General features: G+C 39.0%; 1 protein-coding gene across 4 annotated transcripts in view; it reads left to right on the top strand.

The window, feature by feature from the left end:
• grh (grainy head) overlaps window positions 1-12,182 on the top strand; it is a 161,794-nt gene that overhangs the window by 5,098 nt on the left and 144,514 nt on the right. The window lies entirely within an intron of this gene.

Genomic DNA, 12,182 nt, shown 5'->3' on the forward strand with positions numbered 1-12,182 from the left:
GAACTTTCACTGTTAGGTAATATGTCCCTTACATTCATATAATATTAATTTTGTTTCTTGAACATTCTCCAGTCCCTTTATAGAGACTCGAATTTTCTTTCGTTGTAAAATTATTTAAAATAATTTCATTTACACTCGTTACTTGGAGTGTACATTGGGTCTATTAAATCTTATTATATCAAATCTTTGTATATAAAAACAAGATTAAACGCGATCCAGTAGTCGCGAAATAAAAATTGTAAAATAAGATTGGACGAGGGAAATCGTTTAATCCATCTGTGAGGCAGAGATTATTTAGAGCCGAAGCGATTTCATCAGCTTCTAAATTCAACGAAATCTTCGCTGTACCACGTTAATCCCATTTACAGAGAAATAAATTTCTCGTAAAATTCCCAAGAAAAGAACTCGAAAAATGCTTATTAATGCGCGGCAGGCTCCGACAAATATAAATTCTACGATACGTGTAAGATTTTGAAGATTTCTTGGTAGATCCTTTGAGGGATGTTCGTGATTAACGTTCTCTGAAAGGATCGCGCCGCTTCGATTTCGACAATTCATGGAATGCATTGGCATGTTGCATGGGTCTCTTCTCGTGTGGGTCATCGTTTGACCTTCCTCCCTTTCTCTTTCTTTCTCGCCTCTCTCCCACCTTTCTACCATCGTTTCGTCGGTACCACCCGTTGCGTGAAATAACGAGAATGGCGGACCGACGAGATTATTGCCAGTTGCGTTGTTCCAGCGTGGAACTTCTGGAACGACCCTGAGACGCCGTCCAATGATGGACGTAAATACGTGGACCAAGGATTCAAAATCGCTCGAAATCGATTTCTCGAAAAAAAGAAGAAAGAAAAAAAGAAATGAAAAGGTAGAACAAAAATAAGATGTTTTCCTTTTTCGTCTTCTTTCTTCCTTTCTTGGGTTGATTAGGATAGCTAATTGCACGAAATGGAAACCGAATATCATCGAGGTTCATTGGGAACAAAGGTAGATAATCCGATTGGTTCGTAATTGATTCATTTGGCGGTTTCAAATTCTCTAATACGAAGAAGATATTTTTAGTAGAAAGAAGATATTATTAATCGTACGAAATTTACAAAAACTAACTTCTGTATTTATTTTTCACCGTAATGGTATGTTTGCTGCATATAGTATATAGCATGGCCTATAGTATATAGTGTAGGATATAGTATAGTCTGATTGGTACGGAGAGATCGACTAATTTAGATTTGGAACGTTCTAATTGAAAGAAAATACTGGCGAAGTAAGAAATTTTCGAGAAATGATTCCTGCGTTTATTTTTGATCGCAGGTAATCTGATTGGTTCGTAGACTGACTGATATAGCTTTGGAACTGTCTGGTAGAAAGAAGTTGCTTCTTTATCTTCGTACTTCTTTTTTTCTTGATTTAATCTTCTGTGTTTATTCTCGATCGTGTGTAATCTGGTTGGGTAGACGATTCATTTTGGTTTCGAACTCTTGTTTGAAGAGAGTAAAATGCTGGAGGATTCGTTGACCTCTGCTAGTCACGCTGTTGTTTGTCTTAACGAAGACGCCTCGCAGGTCTGGCATGAGAAAAGGTGCGTCATAGAATCTTCCTTTCACGACGAATTTTTGGTGTTCCGGGAATAAGTTTAGAAGGTGCGTAGGAAGTCGTATAGATTCGTTGGTTTGTTCAGAAATTTTAGTACCTTGATTCTTCGTTCTCTACCTATTCTATTCTTCCTTAGAATAATTTCCTCTTGCACCACGCATATCGTAATAATTTTTATCATTCTAATTTTCACTCCAATGTATCACAAATTAAATTTAATTCAACGATGTAACTCATGGTACGGGCGATTGATAAATATTCAAGAACATGTCGAACAACTAATTAATTCATATATTCATAACAAATAATTATATAGAAAAAGAATTCACAAACTTAGCGCGTCGCAAGACAAAATTCAAAAAGGATTTTCTTAAATCCATTTTTAAGTTAAACGGGATAAGAAACAGATAAGAAAGACACGGTGGTTTCTTAAAAAAAAAATATACAGTCTAAAAAAACAAAGATAAAAAGAAAATTTTGTAAAGGTATACAACGATTGACGCTCTCGCACGAAAGGAAAGATTCGAAAAGAAGATGAAATCAAGTTTCTCTGGATCCAAGAATGATTCGACGATTGTATGGTGTCCCATTCGAGGCGCAGGCCGAACCCTCGAAAAATCTAAACGAATTCCAATAGCTTATCGGTCTAGGGTGATGTGTATATCGTTCTGGGACGGCCACTCCTCGACACAGAGAAGCCTGAAAAGATTTTTACTGTCACCTGGCCGCAGGTTTTTAACCTCACAATAGTATACCTGTCGCTTAAAAGTGAAACTCTGTAGGACGAAAGCCCGTTATTTGCGTGGCGTTGCTCGACAATGGGAAGACCGCCGCTTAAGCGGCTCCCCTAAGAATCTTATGGGGCCCCGGACATTACGGAGACCAAATCCCTGCTGGAATTATTACGCTTAATCTGGTTCGTGAACGAGGTGATACAATTTACGGCAATGGAATGGAATTTGCGTCGTTGTGTTGGTAACTCAACACGTGGAATTTCTTTTTTACTTTTTATTGTTGTTGTAACAGAAGCACGTAATTATAATTAAGATAAGAAATTAAGATAACGTTTAGGAATGTGGAACTTCGTTTTTATTTTTTGTTGGCGTAACAGAAGTATGTAATTATAATTAAGATAAGGAATTAATTTAGTATTTAAGAAGCTGCGTTGGTAGGTCTGGGAGGAATACTTAAAAAAAAATTGTTTTGTTGTTGTTGTATAAAACAGTATAAAAGTATAGAGATATCTTGTTAACTAAGTCTTCATACATATCCATTCGATCATCACAATAAACGTCAATCAATTTCCCCATTTATGTCGAAGGATATAAATAATTACGCTTGCTTCTTTTTTCGCGCATGACTGAGTCAGTTACAATGATTTATCGCTGTTGTCCAGCTCATAAAAATTAGATAAAAATGAACAGGCGCTAGGTTCTTGGTAGAATCGATTAAAATATTAAACAACTTTTGTCAAAGCTATTCTATGTAAACCTGGTCGACAGTAAAACTATACCTACATCAATCTACACGAATGGGGAAAAAATTATGAACTAGCTAATATTCAAAGTGACTAATCCGTAATTTCTAAAAAAAGATTAGTTTTTGCCAAATCCACCTGCACATTTCCATTAAAAAGAAAAAAAAATAGAAAAGACAGTAAATCTAAATGGTTTTAGCGTCCTAATTTAAATAAAATTTAGTCAAACCCCATTTTCTAAATTTTTACTAGAAATTTCATCAAGAAGTGACGCGAATTTCCATTTCCATGGAAAAATTTCCGTTTTCGCTTTACGATCGAGCAGTAAGAACGGTTGCGAGATTTTCCATCCTGGCCAGAATCTTCGACGAATACCGACATTCTTTCGCGAAGGCGAGCGGTACGTCGTCGTCCATTCGTGCGAGCATAACCACTCATGGTTGGAGTCTCGAACCAAGCCGTGTCTCGAACTACGGGCAAAGAAGGAAGAAGAGGAGAAGGAGGAGGAAGACGATTTTGCTGTGTACGATGACTCGCCGGATTTCGCGTATACCTGATACTTGGGTCGAAGGGAACGCACACTCACCGATCGTGCTATTCATTATCCAAGTAACCGGCAGAGATTACTTAATAGAATCCGCCAGACTCCCAACTTAGACTTTTTATTCGATTTTTTTTGCCGCGGTGTCGGAAAGGGGGAATAGAAAATCTTTTTGTTGCTTCTTCTCGTCCTGTTGATTTTTTAAGATATATTCTTCTTTTCTTTCTTTTTTTTTTTTTTTAGAGGGAATGGGAAAAGAATGTGTTTAACCCTTTCACTGCTTTTGAAGCTTAATATGTGTCGACGGCAATGCTCAATATACCGTATTATAGAAGATCTTTTTTATTCTCTTTACTCGTTTTTGTTGGTATGTTTAATACTTTGTGTTGAGCGAATCATGGCGATTTTTCGAAATTCCTAACTTTCGAATGTTCGGATTACCAAATTTTCCGATTGTCAAATACTCTGATATACAAACTTTCCACTTTGTTAATTTTTGAACTTACCCATTTCTCAGATACCGGAGTCTTCAATCTGCCCGGCTCTCAAATTCTTTGATATTTTAATTAGGGAACGCATGATATTTATTCCTGGTGTACGCACTCAATACCGGTGGCTACACGCAGTTGAAGGTTCAACGGAGAATTTATTGTCGGAGACGTTATTTTCGACAGAAATTGGTATATATTACACTTTTAGCGATACTGCGTTAATTTTAGTGAATTTTAAAAAAGTTAAACGAGCCAGAATTCCCCATAAACCGATTCGTAGGAATAATATAGAAGATTTAGTGCTCTGTCGGCTCGTATTCGGAACCGGAGTTAGTGATGAGACTTATTATAATAAAGACGACTCGACGTCGAATAAAATATACAACCAATGAAATCAGCAATGACGAGAATCGTTCCAAAAGGATTACAGGAGCAACTGATTACTTTTCCTCTAGTAAAAAGCGTTGCTCTAACCGTTCTGAGTAGTGTATAATGGGAACGGAATAATGGTAGCAAGAAATGTTAGCGAGAGTTGTTTGGAGATATCAATCAAAGATAATGGCGGTAGGAGAATTTTTGTTTTCCTCTCCAGCTACCAGCAACGCGAACTACAGATATTGTGAAAAAAAATGATTTATTGCTCTGTACACTCTGGTCGGATGTTCGGTATACGCGCTAATTACATGAATAGTATCGCAGTGTCCGAGTGTCAACGATATTTCTTGCTTCTTATTCTTAAATTGTGATTGATGATGCAGCAATGATAATAAACGTTCGATGAACGGAATCACCAGACGATTGCGAAACTCTTCGAAGCGATCGATGATTTTCCGCCGACTGTTTAAGACTAGCTGTTGGTTAAGAAATCTTGAATGAATGAATTTTTAAGGTTTAGAATTTACGAGGTGTCTCGGTTACTGGGATGGAAAGATTTTTAACTTCCCAACAAACTTTCGATTGTTCGAATTTTAAAGATATTTCGGATCCAAAAATATTGAATCTGCAACGATTGAAATTAATTCAAATTGACATTACGAAAATTAAATTGTCAAATATTCGAAATCTCGAATATTTTGATTTTCAAGTACACAGAGTTTCCTTCCGAAAATTCGAATAACCAAATTCTCAGATATTCGAATATGCAAACATTCCGTTTGTTCTATTTGCAAAACTGGAACTTCCAAATTTTCAAATGCAAATAATCTCAGTCATTTTCCAAGCCCATAAATTCTCAACCCTCTGCTTACCTGCATATCTCAAAGCTTGTTAATACAAAATTTCCAATTCTACGATTGGCGATTGGAAAAAAAACGTATGTAATTCAACGGCCATAAACCGAGCCGAAAAAGATTTGCATAAAGCGTAAGTGAAATAGCGAGCATGTTTACCGTGGGGAAAAAAGGGGAATAAACGATGGAGATATAGTGATACGATCGTCGACAAGCGTTTCTAGCAATTCCATTTAGCTTGGTTCGCCTGCGGCCACGTTCACGATGCTCGATACGCCAACAGGAAACTAAAAAAAATAAACAACGCATAGTGAACAATCGCACACAGTATTTCCATGATTACCGTGACTGGAAATAGCGACAGGAAGTCGCCGGGTGTAAATACATGAATATAATTAATAACAGTAATTTATTTCGGATCATAGTTGCGCCACTTTCGTTATTCAACGAAACTTAACACCGCAGTTAAACGCGCACGGGTCCACATTCTTCGCGACTAATAAACAATTATAAACAATTATAAGAGCCATTCAGAGTGGCTACAGAACAGCCCTAACGTTGTACAATAATTTTCCACCGCAATATAAACCGCTAATTGAACATTCACGAGAGTCAAAAATGTATTTTAATAGGAGCTGCTTGGAAAGATCGCGACTGACAGACCGCGACAATAACGTATTTTTATTTTAGAAGTTTATGTGTTTTATGGCGCATGCAATTAAAGCGTACCATGGACTAATGTAATCCGAAATATTTATATCAAGTGGTATGCTGTGCTAATAGGAACGAAAGGGATAGAAGGAGATACGAAAGGAGAATTGAAGTTGTACCGTGTGAGGAGTTTCGAAACGCCCGAAATTTCAACTACCTAAATTTCCAAATGTGTGAATTTACAAAACCACGTTCCCCGAAGCTTCAATTCGCAAATGCGCAAATTCATAAGTATTTGAATTTACAAACTCTCGAGTCTGACCTTCCAAATGCCCAAGAATCGCCAGAAATGCCTGAAAATTTGCAAACTTCCAAATTTCCAAATTCTCCACGCAACTTATTACGAGCATACCTGACGCAAGTCAACCCAAAGGAAAAAGATTCGACACAGCCAAAATCCGAGAAGAGGGCGAGAAATACAATAAAAAAAAAAAAAAAAAAAAGGAACGGAGAGCGAGTCGAAAACGAGGGAATGGAAGGAAAGGACGGGAAGAAATAACCGCGACGGGGCCGCAATAACAGAAACTCTGACAGGTGTACCGCGAGCAGACGAAGCTGGATGCCCGGACAGAAGAGAAGCGAGGAGCGGCCCGATATAACAAGGATTCAACGGCGTATCGCAAAAACCTTTGGACGATCGTGTACATCGTCTTGCGGAGGGGGATGCTGCGTGGAACGACGAGGCAAGAGAGAAAGAGAGGAGTGCGGGCAACAATGAAGGTTCTCCGGTGAGCTAGGACGCGTATACGCGCGCAACCGCTTGGAAGAGCGAAAGAAAGGCCCTTAACGATTCCACGTATCTTCGAGCTGGCGGCGCAGCTGCGTATTCCAACGACGTGATCGGCAATAAGCGAGCGCGCGCGACCCGCAAGAAGAAATCGACGAGGACGCGAGAGCAGCGGTCGCGCATCCGCTCGACCGACAGACGAGCCAAGGAGTATCGTCCGACCTGGAACAGTCTCTCACGGCCAGCAGGCCAATTAACTGTTATTATCAGCCGGTTCTTGCGTGTAAACAGAGGCTAGTCTCTGTTAGAAGGTGGTTAGAAGAGGCAACTCCATTCGAACCCACTACCGCCCCTTTTTCCTATTATTATTAAAGGAATCGAAGCAGGGGAGCGCGATGAATCGCAAGAAGGGAAGGTTTTAGGGAAACGCTTATTTTGGGACAGTGATCAGATCGGGCGATGACTGGAAATTTGTAATTTTTCAGTGTTACGTGATCCGGCCTAGGACTCGAGCAATTTTGATCTCGGGTTGGAAATTGATTTTCCAACGCGATCGAAACGTGTTAGAATTCAAGAAGTTTCAATTTCAGGGTGGTTAATTGTATTTGACGACGAGTGGCAATTTGTAACTTTTTGGTGTAATGTGATTGGGAGTTAGAATACGGGAAATTTCAACCACGGAGTGGTAATTAGGTTAGAAAAAATTTTACAATTTTTCTGTATAATATGGTTGAGTTGAAGATACGAAAAATTTAATGGGATGGTAATCCCAGTAATCACAAAGGTTCAGCGGCGAGTGGAAATTTGAAATTTTTGCGCATAATGAGGTTGCGGTTTAAAGTACAGTGGAAGATTTAGAGTTTAGCGAACGAGGTTATATTTAGCTTAGAAAGTTTGGAGAAATTTTGATTTTCCGGTGATAGTTAGGCTGGGTGATAAATGGAAATCGGCAAACTGTTTTTGCTTGTAGCGGATAGTGATAAGTTAGTTTTTCTACGCCCTTCCGTTTTAGGAAGCTAGTTTGTAGTTTTGATAGCTTACGCTACGTTGGTTTTATTTGCGACACAGACGTAATGATACCGATAGATATTTTTCTAACCAACTTCGATTCAGTCTATTCCATGCTCACGTTGCGGATCATTGGTCTCTAACCATCGCTTTTTATTCGATCAGCTGACCGCATCAATGTCCACTCCCGGCAGTTTATACATGTTTTACGACGACTGCTTTTTCTCCCACGGAAATGCAGTAACCACGGAAAATGGAAAAATCAGCGCGAGAAACCAAACTTCTCGAACGTTCTGACCAATCCGATCCAATTGGAATCCTATCTTCACCGCGTGACTTGCTACCGCATCATGAGAATGAAGTTGTAAACCACGCTGCATCTATCCAGTCTCTTTTGCCCGTAGAACCTGATAACCTGAATTATCCTTCATTCTTAATCACTATCCACGTCGATATCCAAACGAAGTCATCTGTAATTATTCGCTCGTAACGAACTCATGCAGCATCGAAGCACAATTCGATGGCCATTCGAAATCAATTAGGTATAGAAATAACCGAGAAAAAGAAGAAACAGAATGAAATAATAAAAAATCACACGTTCTATGTCGACTTACCCAATACGACAAAGACTGTTTGAAGACTATCTGAGAGTTAAATTCGAAAACCATTCGAAATCAATCAAGGTGTTAAATTTAAGAAGAAAAAATATAAACGAGACAGTACGAAACCATTAAAGATCGCTGGTTCCAAACGAACCTACGCAACAACGAGGAACGTTCGATGGCTATACCGGACAAAAATTTTACGGCTGTTCACTGAAATCAATTACGGAATTAACTAAGTAGAGAAAAAGCGAGAAAGAAAGAAATGAACGAGGAATGAAAAAAGAGAGGAAGAATCAGAAAGTCAGGACACAAGCAGGTACAAGGCCAATCATCGTCTAATAACTCTCAACACGCCTCTGAAGTACTATCGCGATGCCCGTGGTTACGTAATCTTCTACCTTGACAGCGATACTAGATTGAATCTATGGTACAAGGCCGTCGTTCGACACCCGGTCGTGTACGAGTTATTCAATAAATAATCCCGAGATAACATCCAGCAGGAGCTCTGGGAAACCGTAAAACGCGTATTCGTGAGCAGGATAAATAACGAATATTTCCTTTCTAACGATCCTCTTCCCTTTCATCCATCGATGTCATTTTCGAGTTGGCGCGTGTAGAACGTCGTAAAAACTAATACATTCGGTCGCAGGATGGCATGTGAATCAACGCGCTCGGACGACCGCGATAAATTTTCCTGGCGATCGCCGATTAGATTTCGAATGAAGTTGGTATACGCTTTCATCGACGAGTGCTCTTAACGTCATGTCATGACCGCGGGAGGCTTCGTAATCGAGCTGATTAATATTCGTCAAACATCGGCCACCCTCCGTGTGGGTTATTACGAGTGTTACCGTTCGCACACTCGTTTAGGAGAGCTAGTGGGACTGGAGGGTGTTTCGAGTATAAAGTGAACTGGGCTTTGAGCCTTTGCACCTGCCCGAGCGATGCCTTTGGCGGATTAAATCAATCGAGGATTAATTCTTCACACTCTGACAAGTATTTCATAGGATTGACCAGTTACCATGGTAGTATATTCTCGTGGAGGCAGTTTTTGGAATCGTAAAGTCTGTTTCGGATGGGAATAAATTGCAGTTAATTCTCTGAATATGGTGGAGGTTGCTGAAGTGAGAAATTTTACTCCGAAAAGGAGAAGATTGTGAATGTGAATTGGAAGTTGGGTTTACAAGCTGAGAAGTTTTTGAACGAGATTGGGCAAAAGGATGATAAAGGTAAATTACCGACAGATCTCTGTATCTTGAAAGGCGTTTAACGCGATTGATCAGGATGTCCAACGCATTTCATGATACAAAAAATTGAGCTAGAATTTCTGATCGATGATATCGAAACTTTTTCGAAACTTCTCGTAGTACGAAAGATTAAACGATTTATTATGGCAACAAAAGAGAAAAAGAAGTGCGTATCTAATATATTACATACATTCTGAAAAAAGTTTTTGAATAAGTTCAGCCTGAACAACTTGGAATGTCATTAATCAACCCGTTAGACACGAAACAAACTGTACCGGGTATTCCCAGAAAAAAATAACTTATCATGTTGTCTGACCGATACTCGAGGCGACGACGGTGACTTGCCGCCAGTGAAACTCGAATATTAACCAGATGACTCACGATATTGTTAATTATGTTAATGGACGGTGCACGATCGTAAATGACATTGCACGCTCGTTCGTCCGAGGACTCCTCGAGAGATGTGAGGAAGGGAGAGAGAAGATTCGCGGTAATTCGGCCTGATTCCATTGGAAAGCGCCATAAACCGCCATAAACCGACGACACGTGGGAAATTCCAAACGACGTCGTTAGCGTGATGGGACACACTTATTCACGAGACGGCGGCAACTTTCTGAGCTTAAGTCCCTCCTTTATTATGTCTTTCTTTCCACTCCTTTTTTAGACACTTTTTTAAATGACGGAATTAGTCGTGGTATGAGCAGAAGCATTTTGCATCCTTTCTTTGTGCGAGCATGTTTAATCGCGTAATCAGACGAAGGAGATGCACTCGAGATAATTCTTCCATCTCGAGTTTTTATTATTTCAAATTTATTCAAGAATATTATCGCGTTTTGTTCAGAGCGAACGTTTATCGAATAACACAGCAGGATAAAATCACGCGTATATTAATACTGGCGACGTTATTTGTTCATACGAATGTTCCGATTAGAAGAATATTATGTAGAAATATTCATCTTGTACTTCACGTGTCCATTTCAAGAATCGCATGTGCTAACTTTGAAGGTCATTAATATCTCTATAATTGTGTTTGTATTTATCATAGTTTAAATAACGGACAACACCCGATGATACAAGATATGTTTTGGTTTCATGTTCGATAAATTTCATAATTTAAACAATTTTTAGAAACGTTCCTCATCCTGTTGAATATACAGTCGCGATTCTCGTTTCGTCAAAAAATTCCACTAATGTTTTCCAATGTTTCTTCATATATCATTTTATTCGGACAAAGGCATACTATCTGTCAAAATATTTTCAGCTTTCTCAAAGCCACCAACAAATCCTACAGCTTTTCAAGAAACCAATTCCAGGAATTCGAACAACGAACCTAACACTTCACGCTCCCTTCGACCGCAAAATCCTTGAAACGAACTTGTTCGCCGATCGATCATAGTCACTTGACAATCTCAAACCAGTGGACCACGGATCAAGGAAACGCAAGAGCGCGATCGTTTGGTTCAGAAACTTTTCGCGATGGAGCCGCTTTCGAATCGCGATCCCTCGGCGCGATTAAATACCCGGCTTAACATTAGCCAACTTTAGATTCGTCTCGGAAATGAAAGTAACGCGGCGAGTTCTTCCCTGAATTTCGTGACGAAAAAGGATCACTTACGCGATGACTCCGTTAGAAAGTCGAGTGGACGTCGTGATACTTTGATCTTTGCTGGCGCGATTAAAAATATTTGCCGATCGACGCGTTACCAGACACCTAGGGGATTAATTATTATTCGACTCGACTTCGGCTGGACTGGTCTCTACGGAGCGATTAACCAGCAAGATTTTTATTGCGGGTCGATTAGCATTCGAAAATGTTAAACTGTCGTTACGACATAAAGTACCGCGACGTAAATTTCCGTGACTAAAACCGGCGAACCGTGCCTCGATAAAATAATAATTTTGTGGAAGCCACGCGACTATCGATAATTGGCAAACGTTCGCGTAATTGAGAAGCTCGACTGGATCTTGGATTTAGAGATGCATGGATCGTTACAGGGATTATCGTGGGTGAAATTTCACTCCTTACGAATTTCTTCATCCCATATTATTGTCTCGTAATCGCATATTACAATTTAATTTGACTTGCAACCGTCGGGAATAATAATTTTTCATTTAGTCGTGGAATAATAATAAAATAATCACTCTGACATTCTTTGTTCAACACAGAATGGTGATAAAATATCGAACTGTATTTGTTAGAATTTATTGATCTTTACAGGAAAAAGGAAAGATACCGAGAAAAGGTACTGAGATGAAATTTCATCCATCAATGTGACTTTCCTTGATGATGGCTTTTATCGTGATTGCACTGGAGATTATTTTAGTGATAAATTAGTAAATTACGAGTGATTGTACGTTTATGTAAAATTTAAAGGTACAGTAATATACAGAAAAAGTGTCTACGGTAAAGTAATAACTAATTTCATAATAACTAGAGAATGAAATAAATTTGACTACAATTCCTATAGAAATACGAATGTCATATAAGCATCTGACCTACTGATTATTGAAAATTCTAACAAGAGATATCTCGTGATAGTACTTTATTTATTTTGG

The sequence above is a fragment of the Bombus vancouverensis genome, chromosome 14 (genome assembly GCF_051014615.1).
Source record: "Bombus vancouverensis nearcticus chromosome 14, iyBomVanc1_principal, whole genome shotgun sequence".
In the NCBI taxonomy this organism is placed as follows: Eukaryota; Metazoa; Arthropoda; class Insecta; order Hymenoptera; family Apidae; genus Bombus; species Bombus vancouverensis.